Source organism: Aulonocara stuartgranti (assembly GCF_965226115.1).
Source record: "Aulonocara stuartgranti genome assembly, chromosome: 6".
Classification (NCBI taxonomy): Eukaryota; Metazoa; Chordata; class Actinopteri; order Cichliformes; family Cichlidae; genus Aulonocara; species Aulonocara stuartgranti.
This window is the reverse complement of record NC_138944.1, coordinates 12,935,238-12,954,283: the sequence shown is the minus strand read 5'-3', so window position 1 is coordinate 12,954,283 and position 19,046 is coordinate 12,935,238. Positions and strand designations below refer to the sequence as shown.

Sequence of the window (19,046 nt, the reverse complement as noted above, 5' to 3'; positions counted from 1 at the left end):
CCTATGTTTACCTTGCTAAGTCTGCACTCTTTGAGTTTGCCTTTATGTATGAGTGTGTGTATCTCTGTTGATGCGAGATTGCATTTGCGTACATATCTCTATGTGCATGTGTATATGTGGGAGAGAGATAATTAAAATGTTTATTCTGTATGTGTGTGTGTGTGTGTGTGTGCGTGCGTGCGTGCGTGCGTGCGTGCGTGTGTGTGTGTGTGTGCCAGTGTATCATTCTGGCACAAACAGAAGCAGTGGAAAATTTGGATAGGTCATGTGCATTTTTCCCAAACACGCCTCAAACTTTTGTAATCCTCTTCTAACATTTCCTCACACGGTCTGTGCTGTGAAGGCATTGGTGAAAGCTGACATAGTCACAGACTGTATAGAAAAGGAGGACAAAGCTAGAACTGCATTACCCCATTGATTTGTGAGCCCTTGATTTGACACATCTCTTAGAAACATGCTCATAACCATAATTCATGACGTAACCTTAGTGAGAAAACTGCACCCATGCACTATATCTTCATGTTGCACAGACAGATTTCTGCTAAGTAGTGCTAAAATATGAAATTAAATATTTTTTTATTTTAATGTATCCTTTATAAACGTACTTTTGGCTGATTTTTTGTTCGTTTGTTTGCGGTTATTGCATTTGAGTTCAGAGATCATAAGGTTTAACTCTATCTATATGTCCAACTGGCTACCAAGAGATAGGAAGTTACACAACACTTCATCCATGATCATGTACTATCATAGTAGCCAAATATATGCTAAACTGTTTATTTAGAGGTCTGTGGAAGCTGGTGTGTTAAAATATCTCCTGGCTAAACATTTAAGAAGCAGATTTATTGAGTTTTCCTACTTTGTACTTTGTTTTTACACAAAACAGTTAAAACTAAAAAGAAATTCCTAACATTACTTCTATGTTATTTTGTATCACTTTTGCATTACATGGCCTGCGGTGCATTGTCTCATAATTACAAGTTAACAATATAAACCTTTGACAACTGACAAACAACATATATTTTTTGAGTAGGTACAGGTGGAGGTTTTAGTACAGTGGAGGCCACAGTACTATAAACCTGGCAGCTCATTGCTGCTTTTGATACCTGTTGAAAATCCAGCTTTTGCTGATTGGTTCAGGGTCAGCATACACTCATCTTGAGCACCACTCTGGGTTTGGGGGTTTTACGCTTGAAAAGAGAGGGTGCCAGGTTAGCAGCACTAAATAGTTATATCTGGTCTAGGTGCAGTGTGCTCATGTCTCATCATATTGCCTTTTTGTGGATAATAGACACATTAATATCTATATTATGAAGCTGAAGGGTTTTTTTTGTATTTTTTTGCTATCCTCTCATTGTGCAGAGAACTTATGTAATGCAAGTACTGTTATAATTGTTTGATAAGTTAATGTAATGTGATCATTTTATTTAAATGATGCATTAAATTAGGATTCAATGAGGAAATGCAAGATGATTATGGTAATATAAAGTTAACAATATTAAGTGTAGCGTCATTCAGCAGCCAGCTAATTTAACACAATTACCCACATGTACACACATACACGCATATGCATCATTTGTGAAAACAGGCAAGTTTTATAAACTACCAAAGTTTTAAAGAAGCAGCAGCAAAGGGATGACAGCTGCTTGGCTGCACTAAGATTAATTGTTGCAATTTAATCCCTCTTATGCTAAAAGGAAAAACAGATTGATTCATTTCAACAAAAGAAAGTCACAATTCCTCTTACGTCCATATGTTTTTGGAAAGTGACACTTTTGTAATTTTGCCTCTCTACACCAGCACTATAGATTTTAAATCAAATGATTTAAAATCATTTGTACATAAGGAGCTTTGAGAAAGTATTTGCCCATTCCTCATTTATCACACTTACAGAGAGTCTTAGAAAGCTTTTTTGCAGTGGGGACAAAGGACCTCCTGAACTGATCAGATCTGCAGCACAGTGACAGGAGCCATCTACCTTTGTTCCTCTGCCCTGCCAGGAGGCTGTGGAGAGGGTGTTTTCTGTTGTTCATTATAACTTTCAGTTTATTCATTGTGCTCTTCCCCACCACAGTCTTAAGCGAGTCCGGTTTCCTGCCAAGCACCAAGCTGTGTTTTTTTCATCAGCATGTCCAGCCACTTGCTATATTTGTCCATCAGGCTGCACTCTGAACAGCATAAAAGAGACTACTGGCCACCACAGACTAATAAAGTATGTGCAGCATCTTATCACATGCACCAAAGGATGTCAGCCTCTGCAGGAAGTAGATGCGGCTCTGCCCCTTCATGTAGAGAGCAGGGACTGGTTCAGCTTGTTATTCAATAGGAGCCCCAGACATTTATAACAGTGCTCCACCCCAGTGTCCTTCACATGGAAACTGGTGGATGGAATGGCCTAACTCTTCTGTGATCCACCACCATCTCCTTAGTTATAGTGGTTTCGAGGGGGAAACTCTAGAACAGTACCAATCTCTACAGGCTTATGTTCAAAGTTTACTTTGTTAGTCCTAATTTATCCTATATTGTCTAGTGTTCTAGTTTAGGTTTCCTGTATTCTCTGTTTAGTTCCCTGAGTATTTAATAAGTTTCCCTCATATAGTTGCCCTCTGTGTCCTCCTCTGTGTGTCTGTGTTTATATTGTGATGTTAGTTCTGGTGCCGTGTTCCCACTCCTTGTGTTCCTCATCCCAACATGTGCTCCTCCAAGTTCTCTTTCCCCCTCCAGGCTGCCTCTGTGTACTTCTTGTTTTACTTTGAAGGTCTGTGTCTCATGTTAGTGCATTCGGCCTCGGATAAAGCGGTTGAAGATGGATGGATGGATGGACAGTGGCTTTCAGCTTGGAGCTCTCACATGGATACCATTATTATCCAGTTTCTTTCATAATTTTGAATAATAAACACTGACCCTAAGTGACCTCAGTGTTCTGGGTACTTTTGTGGCCTCCTGGAACAGTCGTTGATGCAATACTAGAATCATTTTGATACATCAGCCACTCCTGGGAAAGTTCACCACTGTTCCAAGTTTATTCCATTTGTGACTAGTAACTTTCACCGTGATTCATTGCAAACCAATACTTTTTTAAAACATTATGTATGCTGCATATAAGTGCAATATCCATAATGCTGGAGGAGGAATTTATTGGATGTTAAATATGTAACTCTTCCTGCAACAGGAGGCAATTTGTCAAAGCTGCTGTCACAGAGAGAGATGCACTGGATCCCAGCACTCAACACAATGTCACCTGCTAGACTGAATGATGATTTCAGTTGGAAATGTTTCCTCTGAACCAGTCTACATAAAATATAGAAATAAATGTTTACTACAAAAACAGATAACCTTGTTCAAACGTACTACTTTGTTTTTGTTATTACTGAATATATCCAAAATTGGGAAGTGAATTACTATGTGACTCTTCAAACTAATCATCTGTCAAACTGCTGTATATAAATGACATGATGTCCTTTTTGTTTCATGTTTTCATAAGGCCAGGATAACCTGGTGAAATTGAGGTTTGTGCTCCCTTTTTACCCTTTGGTACTTGACATTGGAGTTATATGAGTTTGGTTTAGTACCACAGATTAATATACTTCTAAAGCACACCAGAGAGAAAAGCAGGAACATATTACAACTTGTAGTAAAGGTCAGATTTCTCAGTGCTGGTGTACACACACACACACACACACACACACACACACACACACACACACACACACACACACACAGATAAATATCTACAAATATGGTCAATAAACAACAAACAATGTTGATAGTATTATAAACTTGCAATTCTAAACTTGCTTTCCCTCTGTGTATTTTCCTGTTAATGTTGCTGTTTTTGTCCTCACATCTCAACTGTCTGCATTTAGCATTTAGATTAGTGCAAACTTCGATTAAGATGGTGTTCCATTTCAAATGCAAGCTTAAAAGTAAGGCTAAGACAAAAATATGCAAAACAAAAGTAACTGGAGTAATACAAATCCCCAATTCAAATTCTCTGCCTCTTTTTTGTCTTGGAAGCATTATGGAGTGGATTATTGTAGATTATAATCACAGGCAGTAAAAATTGCAGAAACTAGACTTTTTGTTAAACAACTACTTCTTATTGTCACTTAGTGAGTGGGGAAAAGAGAGATAATGGAAAGAGCGAATGCGTAACATCACTAACAGCTGTCCAGTAAGTGCTAATCTTATTTGGACCTCTCTGCTAATAAGATGTTTAAGTGGGTTTAGTTTATTTAAATGTGGGTGGGAATGTTTTGGGTTTAGGTCTCTCCAGACCTGGAACAATTTCCATTTAGGTGAAATGACGAGTTTCTTTCATGTTCTCTAGAGGAAAGTAATTGAAAGGCACTTTGTCTGTCCTCCCTGCTTCTGCATTTTTTATTTATTTTTTTTTGCCTGAAAACTCGTCGTCCCCATCTTCCTCGACCGTTCCGTTTCACTTGTGTTATCCTGTGACTAAATCCCCTTTTTCTTCTTGGGTGAAGAAAGGAAGTGTGTCTCTCACCTCACATAACGCATCACACAAAATCACATCAAAAGAAAGAGAGAGCTTTGTGAATAAATCATACATACGAGTGAGCGAAACTACCAACATGGTTCTCATCACATTTTACATTATTTAACACTCACCGACTCCCTGTGTGTGTGTGTGTGTGTGTGTGTGTGTGAGAGAGAGAGAGAGAGAGAGAGAGAGAGAGAGAGAGAGAGAGTGAGTGAGTGTGTACTAAGCTATTTGTTCTTTTCATGGCCCATAGAGTCACGTCACACCAGGAGTTATTAGATATAATTAACATAAGGCTAATCTCATGCAAGATGACGCAGCGTCTTAAACCATGAATGGAAACCCAACTAAACTGATAGTAGGACACTGCTGACTAAAATTTCAACAATAACCATATTTTTTTTTTTGAAATCATGTTTCTGTCTTCTGTTAAAAGATAAGTGTGAATTTTAAAGTTATACTTCTACCCCCACACTCGAGACTGTTTTCTTGTTCTGGATGATGAGAAGATTATTCCAGCTGGGTTACAAGAAGATAGCTGTATCCTCGTCCTCGAGGAAAAAATGAAAAGTAAAAATGCTAGCCTGTGTTCTGTCCATAAAACAAGCTCTTTGGTCTACACTGTGTTTCTTACTGTTAACTTCTGTCATTGTGCAAGGCCACTGAGGTAATTTCATGCTTGGTTGTGGGAAATCAGACTTTGGATCTTGCCAGATACCCAAAAGATCCAGATTAGGATTGGTTTAGGACTTAATCAGGCATCAACACTCCCTGTAAATTGCAGAGGAAAACAACTACCAGAAAGTTTGCCAGACTGTAAAATCAGTTGCAAATTGGTTTGATTACAAAATTGGGACTGAAGTTGGGCCAAAGTGAGTGACCATGTAAAAATAGCAGATACGGTAAAAACATATATACAATCAATTGAATGCATGTATTGCAATTTTCCCTGTGTAATGAGTATTTTTGGTATCATATTTCTTTGTAAATTTGCTTTGTATGTGACCTGTGGACAGTATACTTTTTGCTAAACCTCAATAATTTAACAAAGGGGTGTAGTATCATTGTATACTTGTTATTATAATTATAGAATAAGATACATAATTTCTTTTTTTATTTCAAATTTTTGAATTCTTTTTTTTATTTAATTTCCATTAAAAGCACTGGGACAGCTCTGTGTTTCCCTATGTAAGACACAGTGCTACAGGCATGCCTTAAAGCCATAAAGGCCTGGATAACTTGTAATTTTATACTTCTAAATCCGGACAGTACCGAGGTTATTCTACTTTGCCCTTATACCTCAGAAACATGGCATCCAACCAGAAACCTACTCTGTGTGGCATTACTCTGTCCTACGGTAACACTGTGAGAAGTCACTGGAGTTATTCTTAACTGGGATGTGTTCTTCAACATGCATGTTAAATAAATATGCAGAATTGCTTTCTTCATTCACTCTAGTGTAATTCCTTATTAGGCTATTCAGTCCAACTGGCATCTCAAGCCATTCTACAATTTTATTTAAAATGTCACACTTTTGGAGTACTAACAGGGACTAAAAAGAAAGATCAGATTCCTCCCTACACTCAATTTGGAACTTAATTTAAAGCCCTTCTTATCACGTACAAAACCTCATCATGGCTCGTCGCATCTTAAAGATTTTTTAAGATCTGTAAGATGTGAGGGGGCCTGATTATGTTACTATAAGGCTAATAATAACATATTGTCCCAGTAGAACACTTCTGCTCTCAGACTGCAGGGTTATTTGTGGTTCTTAGAGTTTCTAAAAGTAGAATGGGAGGCAGAGCCTTCACCTATCAGGCCACTCCTCTGTGGAAACAGCTCCCATTTCAGATTCAGGAGACAGACATACTCTCTACTGTTAATATTAGACTTATAACTGTCATTTGTGATTCAGCCGATAGTTAGGATTGGATCAGTCCTCAGTTATGCTGATATAGGCTCAGGTTTCTGGGTGTTTCTTCTTCACTCACTACCGCTGCTACATGTCATAAATACTTTGTCTTCTGTCTCCCATAGTTTGTGTTTTGTCCTCGTCTCTGTGTGCCCTTCTTTTTTCTTGTCTTTCCCTTCATCCCGAAGTAGGACACAACTGTCCCTCCCAAAGACTGGTTCTGCTGGAGGTCTCTTCTTGTTTAAAGAGAGTTTTTACTTCCTGTTGTTACAAAGTACTACTTGTAGATGATTGTCTGATTGTTGGGGTTTTCTCTCTAATATTTGTGGGTCTTGAACTTACAATAGAAACTGCCTCTAGGTTATAATTATTGTGAGCCAGTGCTATATAAAAAAAAATTTGAATTGAATGTCAACTACAAAAAGTGCTGGACAGTTTGTCAACTATGACTATGTTGTTTATGAGAGACAAAATGCACACAAATGCTTTCATGACTACTCCAAACCCGCCATGTCACTTTTAATTATAGTTTTCATTTGTGCGGCACCATGCAGGGATGTATTGTGTACAGTTTATCCCCCAAAAGGAAAAAATGGATAAACTTATCTGTCAAATTAAAAGGACTTGGAGGAGGTGGTGCCTTTGTAGAAATGAATCTTCCTGAAAAACTCCCCACTGTAATGTAATGGATTTGAGTTTAATTACAAACTTCATCACACACATACATACACCGGTGTGCAAAAACACACACTCAAGATAAGAAAACAAACACAATCCTTGTTTGTACTGAAGTAAACACACAGAGTAAATTCTGCCTCTGTTTCCAAACAGAGACAGAAGGACATCTATACACCAGAACACACAAAAGCATCTCGGCAAATAAGTATAGAAATATGCAAGTACATAGACAGCACAAGTGTGTGTATTTGTTGTGTCTAGTAGAGAGAAATTGTTATAAAGTTTTTGTTATTATTATTATTATTATTATTATTATTATTATTATTATTATTATTATTATTATTATTGTATTAAAGGAGATGACACAGAATAATCCACGGACTTAATTTTTATTCTGAAAGCAAAATTGTCATGGTCCTGGGCCAGTATTCTTAGTTTTTGTGTGTTTTGTATTCTGTTCTCTATTTATGCCTTGGTTCCTAGGTTGTTTAGTTAAGATGTTCCTTATTTGGTTACCTCCTGTGTTCCCCTTTATGTATCTGTGAACCCTTGTTTCCCCTCCTTGTGTTTTATTCCATGTTTTCCGTTATGTCCGTGCTCTCTCCTCCTGTCTGAACCTCTGTGTACTTCCTGTTTTACTTTGACAGTCTCTCGTCAGTATGCGTCATGTTGTGTTCACCCCTGCCCTGTCTCGTTACGGTTATCTGTGTCAGCTGTGTTCCCCATGTGCTCCCACTTCCCTCGTTTACCCTCTGTGCATTTATGTCCACATCTCCCTCAGTTCAGTGTCGCGTTCTCCCTCGTGACTGTGTGCCCCTCCGTGTGTTTCCTCGTAAGTCAGTTCCTTAGTACTTCCCAATTCAGTTTCGTATTATTTTGTGTCGCCGTTATCTTTTGTCAGCAATAAAGCTGTATTTTGAGTTCAGTCCTGTTTTCCCGTGAGTTTGCGTTTGGGTCCCCATCCTGCCTGCACACAGCCTGATCATGACAAAAATACTTTGTTGCCGTAATATGATTAGGGCTATTTTATTTTTTGCCCTTGGTTTATTTGAAAGAAGTTTGCGTAACACAGTGAGCAGAAATTAGTACGTGCTATGGTAGAGGGCATTAATCTCCTTCTCTTGAATTTTTCACAATAATTACAAGGCCTGATGCTGAAACCTCCATTGTCGTGTGTCCTTTGGTAAACCTTGAAAGGGAAAATTGGGGCTTGCGTTTGTGATGACAGAACCTGACTGACTCGAGTCGATTCCAAAGTTAAATGAATGCTTACATAACTTTAGAAATGAATGCGGGGGTATGTGATAGAGAAGCATTCCTTAGATTCTCAGCATCCCATTTACTGAGAATGACACTAAGTCCCACACAGTTTGCCGCTGAAGAATCATTACAAGCAGAGCAGTTCCCTTCTACAACTCTTTAGAGAAACCTTTTGTAATGCAGCTTACAGATGTGAAAGAATAAAGTTAAAAAAGCTCAGTGTCTACAAGTAATATCATTCAGTATTTTCCTGGCACCGACTAACATCCTTTCTAACAAAATCTCATTCTTAGCAAACTACAGTTCTTCAGATAATCATTACCATTTGAATATGACCACATTTAAACTCCAGTGTTTTTAAAAATTAACATTTATTTGCTGCCAAGGAGTACAGGTAGGTACAAACCAGAAGGTCAGATAGGCAAAGGTTATGACAAAGAAGGCATGATGATTGGTTTGAAAGTCAGCAGTGTCCTACTATCAGTTTAGTTGGGTTTCCATTCATGGTTTAAGACGCTGCGTCATTTTGCATGAGATTAGGTTTGGATTTCTGAGTCTACAGAAATACAGATTTTCATGTTCTGTAGCAGACCTGTAAACCTTTTCTTCTGCAATCCAAAGGGATATTACAGGGACTACAATCATATATCTATTACCCAGGGATAGCCAAAAGGAGACAGTTCATGCAGTTTACACTGAAGAGATTATTTTATTTGTATTGTGTATTACTAAGTAAAACACTTGCAAATGGGCAACTTGCCTTCCATAGTCTTAGTGAACAGCATAGACAGTATATATTGCATATCTGCAAATCCCTGTTTTGATAGCATGCATTAATTTGAGTTCTCCTATATTTTATTTTTTGTCCTTGTTAATATCATGTTTTTTGACCAAGGGGAATATTAATGCTTCATCCAAGCCTGGATTTTGCAGTATTTTGGGTTAGCTCTTATGTAGGGATGTCATTTGTATTATTTTCATTTCTATGGTTATTTATGTAGGGAGGGTTACAAAACATTACACAAAATACACACTTTTGCATATTTTAAACATACATACAGAAAAATCAACTTGAAACCTTCTGATTTGGGTGGATGAATGGCTGTGTGCTTAATTCATCTTTCCAAAAGATGGCATTTACCCTTGGGGATTTCCACTGAACTCCAATGTAGATGATAAAGTAAATGAAGCCCCCCCCCATTTTTTTCTACTTTTTCTGCTTTCTTTTGCTAAAGGAAAAAGACACAAAAGCTTTCTCATGTGGCTATTCCCTCTACTTTCAGCATTGATCTTTGTTTGAGGAAGCTCCTTCAGAAATGCCTGCAGGTGAGAATAAAAAGACAGAGGCTGAAAAGAAGGAATGCCACAAGAGCCTTATATAAGATGCTCAGATGGTATTCACAAAAAAAGGCGGGGAGGGGGTGGGGGGGAGTTGACAGTTGTGTTTCCCAAAGTGGAAGATGGTGTTATAACCTGATGGTAAGGGAAGAGTCACAGGAGATACTCAAATTCTCTTGCAACTTGTCTTTAGTGAAAACACCAACCTATAGAGATTCTCTTTCTTTCAAACCTGCAGAGACACTTAAAAATGCTGTCAATGAGAAAGATGACACAGTGAGTTGATACTGTCATCCTCAGTGTGTGTATCTATGTATACGTGTGTGTATGTTATATGTGTGTAAGTCAAGAAATGGGATTTTTATGTCAGCAGCCCCGTACAATGTGTCACAACACATTGTGATCCAAATCCATCACTGAGAATTCTTTCCCATCATCTATCACAGTCTTTGATAGCTCAGAGTGTGAGTGGCTGAAAGGGTCGTTCACTGCTGGCTGCCCTCCATCAAAGACCATACATGAAACAGGGAAAAGTAGAAGAGGGGAATGCTTTCAGTTCAGGATGAAAGGGGTAGAAACCACATCTTTTACTTTATATTTGTTTAATTTTTGTCTTTACTATTTTATCTTTGCTTTATCTTTACTCTTTACTTTTGGAAAAATAATAGTCAAACAAGACACGTCACATGCCAAGATTAAAATAATAAATAGTCAGTTGCACTTCAGCCTCTCCATCTGTCATGGTGCTGGGTCTGCAACCCAGTATTTATGTTTCAGATCTTGATTTAATATTATTTGACTATTGTTGGTGCTGGTTTAGGTTATTTTTCTGTTGTGCTTAGTGATCTTAGTTCTTCCTTCCTCTGTATTTTTCTATTTTTCTTAGTCTGTGTCAATTCCTATGTCTTCTCTGTGCTAGTCCTGGTCCCACGTCCCATGTCTAGTCACCCTTGTCTCTATCTTCCCTGTGTTCCTGAGTCAGCCATGTCTCAGAGTGAAGCCTGTCTCTCTGAGTCTGTGTCTTTGCGTATGTCTCGTGATTCCTGTTTTACTTTGACAGTCCTTGTCCTATGTCAGCGTTTACTGCCTTGCTTCCTCCCTGTCGCGTGATGTCTGATTAGCCCCAGCTGTGTGTCCCTCCTGTTTCCTATCCCCTCAGCTTTTGTTTGTATTTCACTTTCCTACTGTAAATAAAGCTCACTTGCAGTAAAGTCAGTCGTCAGTGCCTGCACTTGGGTCCTTCTCTCATAACTCTATATGTCTGCTTCTGCAGCCATGACAGCATCACTTATGTCGTGCTTTGAAAAGTAAAGGTCTGTGTGTTCAATTATCATTTTCTTTTGTTTGTTAACACGAGCAGTTAGTTATCTAACTTCCCTAGAAATAGTAATATAAAAGTTTAAAACGTCAAGAAAAATCAAATACAATAAAAAAAATCAGAAATACTGTACAGCAAAATAGGTAGTAACATTAAATGTATTGAGGTCATGCAAATTAGGATTTTCAATGCAATAATTGTTTTGTTAAACAGTTTATCTGTACTTGCAGTAAACAAACAAATAGACAAAATCAGTATTTCCCAAAATATTTTACCTTTTCTTTGTTGTTATTGTTGGAATTCTGACTTCACAGAGACTTTAAAAGCCTCTTTATGTTTCTTTGATAACATCATCAGTCTGATCTGCCAAAACAAGAAGACCAGACACTTTACACTTTACTGTGCTTCATGGAACTCTGCTTGTAGAGAAATTCTCTATGAAACATACCAAACCATATATCAAAGATTCGTTCTCACAAGGCAGAACCAAAGCTATGATTTCCTCATAAACTGCAATGCAAAGCCTGATAGGGACACGAAAAGAAACAAATAAAAGACAAGACATAATGAATCTGATGAAGAAAGATTTACTTCCATCAATAGTCTTCCGTGGGTGTCAAACAAATCTGGAGACATCACTGAGAGCACCACAATTTCACCATCTGATCTGAGTCTTTGGATAGATATGATGACTTTTGAACATTTAAAAACTTAGTTAACATTACTTTAATGTCAAATTTATTCGAAAACTTTCATCTTTATCATGTATCAATGTTTTAGGGGAAAAAAAGAAAGTAAGAGTTATATTTCCCAAACCGCATGAGGAAAAAATCCCATTCACAGTAAGCCTATCTGTTACAGTAGACCCCAAGGGCCACAGCGGGTAGCTCTGCATGTTCGATTTGGCAGATTTTTTTTATTTATATTTTAAAACCAAATGCCCTTCCTGATGTAACCCCCGAGGGATTTGTGTCTGCTCCTGGGACTAAATGAGGAACCTTTCACTTGTTAGGCGAATGTGTAAGCAACTATACTATGAAGCTTCCATTAGATAGAGGATAATTGGAAATAATTGCCAGTATTAATCTTCTTTATTTCCACAAGTGCGAAATTTTCTTGTTTTAACTAACTGATGAAAATGTAACATACCCATGAGAAAACTGTGTACATGTAGATCAAATCAGTCTTCTAGCTTCAAAACACTTCACAAATCACACAGAAACACATGAAAGAAGTGCATGATTTTTGCATTTTATGATACAATTTGGAATGTGTGAAGCCAAATTAGGGCATCCTTGTATGACTTTAGCAATGCTAAATCTGATCTTATTTCTCCCAGACTGGGACAGATCAGAATAAATAGTGAGAGAAGGCATATTTTTATGGCAGTATAATGATGATTGTCTGCGCACCTAAAGCGGTCACACACAAAAAACAGTCTGTTAGTCACTAAACCCTTAATTCAGCAGTTTGAAACTAGGCCATTAGTGTATGAGAGAGCCTGAAAGGGAGGGAAAACAAGAACATGAAGGCTTGTGTGTGTGTGTGTGTGTGTGTGTGTGTGTGTGTGTGTGTGTGTGTGTGTGTGTGTGTGTGTGTGTGTGTGTGTGTGTGTGTGTGTGTCCTGCAGCTGAAACAGAGATAGCTGTGTGGCCAGGACAAGTTGTATTCTCTTCTAGTACTTATATCACCTCCTGTCCCTGACTGTATATGTGCACATGTATTCATATCTGCAATGACAGCAAGATTAAGTAGTTTTTTCAAATGTTAAAAGTCAGCATCTTCATTGTGTATGTGTACACCATCTTCACCCCTCCTCTCTTCTTGCATGCAGTAGTTAATCCCCTGGATTGCTATTTAATTTAGTGCATTGATTGCTGACAAATAGAAGAAGTGTGTGCCTCATACTGGTCTGTCAATCAGCACTTGTATGAAGGTGTCTCCTTTGTGTGTTTGTCTGTGCAGAAAGGATGATATCAATTTACATATTAATAGCACTGAAAAAATAAAAATATATGTGTATAACTGGTGAAGCAAGGACAACGAGGAAATTGTTTTCTCTGTTCAGTTTGTCTGCATTAATTTCTGTATGGGATTTTGCTGCTGAGTGAGTTTTTGGAGCATGTAACAGAATAGCAGAACAAAATAATAAAATCTGCAAAACCAGTATTTAAAATTACCACAATGAAAGTATAAGCTAATGCCTTAGTCACACATGCATAGAAACCTGTCTATACCTGTGTGCCCTATCCAAGGAATATTGCATATTGCTTAACAGGATGGCGAAAGGTTGCTGGAAGTTGGTGGTTGCTGCCAGGCAAAATCAATCAAAAATCTGATAGTGATTAAAAACAAAGTTGTGCCTTAAAACCGCAACTAGCAGGTTTTTCCCTAGAGTCCAGTGGTTGCCAGATGTTTACTAACTAGTTTATGGGCTTGTGTGACTCAGGCTTTAGCAACAGATTCAGAGTGAGTCATCTACAGCAACCACTCACCAACTGGTCAGGAAATAGATAATATTTTCCCTAGCAACTGGTTGCAGACCAATTTCTAGGCCTGAGTGACTGGGGCAAGACATTTACACTTTTTTTCTAAGAATTGCAGGCATATATACTTAGCATTAAATCACTTCCTTTTATGCATCAGCATTTCTGTTCAGTCATATTTCTGGCCATATCCAGTTTGGAGTTGGAGAAATGACCAAAAAAGACAATGTTTTTGGCTGATCATTCCAATATGCTCAGAAGCCACTAATATTTATTCTGTTTGATGAGTTTTTGTGCAATACCACGGAACCAAAACTTCAAAGGGAAAACTTGCCAGCAAAATTCAAGATAACTGCTATTAGGAACTATTACTCACTGTGCGTACACTGGATAGTGTTATAGGTTTTATATAATGATATTTTGACAAAGAAAGGGTAAAGTAGAAGAAAATAGGGACAGAAAATGCACACTGGGAATGTCAAAACAGATGTTGCTTAGCAACTATTTCTGGCTCATTAAGGATCATTTCAAACAAAATTCAACATCAGTGCTCTCTCTGTTTTCCAGCGTTGGTGTTTTATTGCCTTTTAAGTGTGATAAATCATTCAAGGCCAAGCAGTTTTATTCTGTTGGTTCTGCAAATGTATCTCTTAGATTTTTCTGAAATTATTATACATCATTATTTTGAACAGCTTCTTGTTTAAATATATGCTTACATCTTTGCACAGCCTTAGGCACAGGCTTGTGCTCAGGTCTAGGGCCTTCTTTCCATTCTTTCAACATAGTTTTGTTTAATTTTATATGTGGATTAGCATTTAATTTCTAACTTCATGATATATAAATATTTAGTCAGGTGGTTGCCTCACTGAGAAAATGGAGGTAATGAGCTCATCACTGTTTGGTGTGTCTGCCTGCCTTTCAATAGTATCCCATAAAACATTTATTTTACAGCGCAGAAAGAGGGCTTAAACCAAAGATCAGATGGCAATTTGTTATTTTTATAACTTTGGAAATATGTTGGAACTTTTTTAAGCTTGTAATTTCTTGAAAATGTGGGCCTATTTGAGGTCTTATTTTGTTTATGAGTTGATTTTTATGATTTATAGAAACTCACACTCATGGAGCGATTGTGGCTCAAGAGTTGGCAGTTTGTCTTGTAATCGGAAGGTTGCTGGTTCAAGCCCCGGCTCCAACAGTTTCGGTCATTGTGTCCTTGGGCAAGACACTTCACCTGTTGCCTACTGGTGGTGGTCAGAGGGCCCGGTGGCACCAGCAGCTGTGGCTACCATTTAGTTTGCCATCACCAGTGGGTGGATGACTGAATGTAGTGTAAAGCGCTTTAGGGTCTATAGGGACTAAGTAAAGCGCTATACAAATACAGGCCATTTACCATTTATAGCACATTCCTAATTAGCATAGGTGTCAAATAGTGTATTTTATTTTACTAAAGCAATAAATGCTTAAAATTACAATTACTAGGCTGAAAAATTTCGATTCTGGATTATGATATTAAAAGGTTTATAAGCGTGTGCAATGTTTAGAATAAAAATGTGCAAACAAAACAAACACACATGAACAACTCATCACTGTGTTATTGTTGATCACTTCCAAAGTTCGTTGCAGCATGCAAGAGTTTCCATGAGGTGAGTGGAAACATTTCTCCAAGTGGTGAAGACGGCTGCATGAAGGGCATTTACTGTCTGAAACTGTTGTCCATTTTTGTAAACTTCCCTTGCCATCCATCCCCAAAGGTTCTCAGTTGGTTGGTCCAAAAGAGTGATGTCATTATCCTGGAAGAAGCCCCTTGTCCTGCCAGCATTGTGTACTGTAGGGTTGTCCTGTTGAAAAATCCAGTCATTATCACACAGACGAAGGCCCTCAGTCATGAGGGACGCTCCCTGCAGCATCCAGACATAGCCAGCGGCCGTTTGATGCCCCTGGACCTCCATTGTTCCACTGAAGGAAAAAGCACCTCACACCATTATGGCACCCCCTCCTCTGTGGCACTTAAAAAACATCTTAGGTGGAATTAAGCGTCATTTTCAATAAATTGCATGCTCAAAAATGTTTTGTCTCACTCCCATTTCTTCTTGTTGCATGTTGAAGCTCTACTTGTAATCTCTTTAAGATCCAACCATGCAAAATGTGATTTTTTTTGCCAATTTTCAGGTTGTCTTAAACTTTTGATCGGAACTGTACCATGGCAGTTCAGCATAAACCAGCTACCAGTTAGTTTGGTAATGATCATGAAATGATTACATCCTAGTTAAAAAAAAAAGGTTTTGTACATTGAAAATGTAGAAACAAACAGTTTTCTCATTTATTGTCATATGAGATATACTTTGGTAATATAGTGTGTGGCCCATCGTTACGTGCAATTTAGTCACCGTACAACAACTGCAATAATTTGGTCTGCATTGCTGGCAAGAAGTTGGACTTGTTTATGGTGGGTGTTGAGTCCACAGGGGTATCCTTTGTCACTGGTTCTGTTCATAATTTTTATGGACAGAATTTCTAGGCTTCTCTGCTAGAAATTGTGGTCCTGTTGGCATTACAGGACCATAACTAGTGGTTTGTAGCCCAATGTGCAGTGGAAAGAATGAGAATTAGCACCTTCAAGTCTGGCCTGGGAAGATCTTGTTCTCCTGGATAAGCTGGAAGAGGTGGCTGGAGAGAGGTCTGGGATTCTCTGCTTAGGCTGCTGCCCCCGTCCATAGATAAGTGGAAGAAAATAGATTAATTGTATTTGTTTAATTTTTTTAATTATCTGCCGTGTAAATCTCACCACCAGATGTAAGCTACAACATTATCACAATACTTTATTAATTCATAAGGAAACTATGTCAATGGACCACCATGCCAAAAACCAAGCTTGAACCAGGGACCTTCAGATCTTCAGTGTGACGCTCTCCCAACTGAGCTATTTCGGCAACTGTTGTAATTCAAAGAGCAACTTATCAGATTGATACTGTCATTCCAGTTATCTCAATAAAAGATAAATGCAGATGATATTCTTGCGTGGACCAACAAATATTTTCAACTCACTCTCCATCAGTTGTTGGTCTGCTCGCACTCAGGCTGATTTAAGTTGCTAACTAAAAACAACCTTCAGAATTTAATCACTTGTATCTTTCTCAACCCTGTGGAAGAAGGAGAAATTTAGCTGTTTCTTTATAAGTGCTCTTCTGGTATTTTTACTGCATTTAAAGTATTTCGTTTTGTGATTAGATTGTGATTGTGTGATTATTTTAATTTATAGAAAGATGGGAATTTCATCAAAGCATCAGAGTATTTTTCTGAATTCCTCTCCGCTGCCTTACCTAAATTACACCTTTCATATTCTTGGTGATTACATTTAACCTCCTATAGTCAGTTAATGTACCCACTCACTCCAAATATCACATCCCTCACCTGGTTCTTTCCTCTGGGGAGAACTTGAGGTGGTAGCTGTACACAGCTCAAAAATAAAAGAAAAATAAAGAAACACTTATAGCATCAAGTCAGTAAAACCTCTGCGATGTTGATCTGGTCGGTGAAGTAGCAGAGGGGGTTGTTAATCAGATTCAGCTGCTTTGGTTCTCTTGAAATTAACAACAGGTGCAGTACAGGGGAAACAATGAGACCCCCAAAACAGAAACTGGTTTTACAGATGGAGACCACTGTAAAACCAGTTTCTGACTGTTTTGTCACTAGTTTTGTATTTGACTCGGAATACCTGAACCCTACAGAGGTTTCGCAGTCTAACACCTCCAGAATGACACATCAATACATCAATACAAAGTTTGCTGTGTTTCCCAGCACAGTCTCATGACGGAGATTCCAGGAGACAAGCAGTTACTCTAGGAGATCTGGAAAGGGACGTAGAAGCGCCGTAACCAGCAGGAGCAGTATCTGCTCTTTTGTACAGAGAGGAAGGGGATGAGCACCCTCAGAGCCCTACAGAATGTCCTCCATCAGGTCACTAATGCGAAAGTCTCTGACCGGACAATCAGAAACAAATTTCACGAGGGTTGCCTGAAGGCCCTACATCTTGTGGTGGGCCTTATGCTCACTGCTTGGGACCATGGAGCCCAACCAGAATATAAAATTTGGCGGGTCCACTGCCACGCTTTGCTTTTCAGAGATGAGAACAGGTTAACCCTGAGCACATGTTACAGACATGAAAGGGTCTGGAGAAGCCGTGGCGAACACTATGTTGCTTGTAACATTCTTCTACACGATCAAATTCCAGCAGTTCTCTCCTTTCCGTGTCTGTCATAATGAGATCCTCTATCCACAGCTTCTCTTCGGACACTTCACGCATGAAGGTGAGTAAAGCGCACAATAATAATTAAACAACAGACGAGTAATCGTTTTGAGCTAAGCTTGCAATACCGCATGCGGTGCAACAGTCTGGCTATGACCGAAAAGATGCTCCAGCTTTTTTTTTCACCAAACAGGAATCAGTCCAACAGCCTGTAGGTGTGTGATTTGGTATGAGGCTCAGGTGTGTGATCAGCAGGGTGGAGACCTCAGGCACACTCTGCCACTGGAACACAAAATCCCACACATCCACAGAAAGGCTCTCACACCAGTAGAAGAGGGACAAAGTATAAGGCACAATTTTTATTTGAAGGACTAGGGTCTCAGGTTTGCAATGTACTTTCTACGGCTTTATTTACATTTGGCGAATGGTTTGCAAACAGAGATGGGCAGTAACGCGTTACTGTAATCCGATTACTTTTTCAAGTAACGAGTAAAGTAAGGGATTACTATTGCAAAAACGGTAATTAGATTACCGTTACTTTCACGTAGGTTCACTGCGTTACTGCGTTACTAAAACCGTGATTTTTTTGTGAGAATGTCTCATGACAGTGACGTAAGCGAGTGCGACATTGGTGACAACAGCTGTGTGCAGATCAACAATGGAGAATATATCGAGTGCGGGAGAGAGTATGAGCGTCCAGTGTTTAAAGCGTGGAAGTACTGACCTTACTTTGAGTTTGATTCCATAAAAAGTGACAAAAACATTAGTGTCCGTTGTGCGTGGGAAGAAAACTTCTTTTTACAGCGAAAAAAAACCCCTAAACTTCCAAGCAAGCACCGAGTGCGCAACGACGTAATGGGAAATTCACAGAGAAACTCACAGAGAAACTCGCGGACTCTTCCACTGACCGCTGCGGCACACCTGCACCAGGGTAAACCTCCGCCTACCCTACTCCTGCTTTACAGGTGAAAATAGAGCAACAGGACCACTAGTCTTTGACTTTATTTATTTTCTGCCGTGTTTTACTTGCATCTATTTGAAAGACTGAGTGTAAACACACAAAAAAAAAATTATGTGCTGGAATGTGCAGAAAATAGGTTTAAATATTAAACAAATTTCTTCCAGTCAGAGGATGTTGCATATAATAAAATTTTTCCTTGATGCATAAAGTTAAAAGATTAAAACTAATAAAACAAGTTTTAAAAAAGAGACTTTTCCATTTGATTACATTTTGTATGATGGATTATGCAGAAAAAGTAGAATTGGGCTGAAAGATCTATCGCTTTATCACCTATTCAGGTTGTAAA

General features: G+C 38.6%; 1 long non-coding RNA gene across 1 annotated transcript; it reads right to left on the bottom strand.

The window, feature by feature from the left end:
* Positions 1-11,252: 11,252 nt before the first annotated feature.
* LOC309708429 lies at positions 11,253-18,632 on the bottom strand. Its single transcript, XR_014277265.1, has 3 exons — positions 18,620-18,632; positions 11,456-11,531; positions 11,253-11,370 (listed from the first exon to the last, which is right to left on the bottom strand). It is a non-coding gene; the product is annotated as an uncharacterized lncRNA (long non-coding RNA).
* Positions 18,633-19,046: the final 414 nt, after the last annotated feature.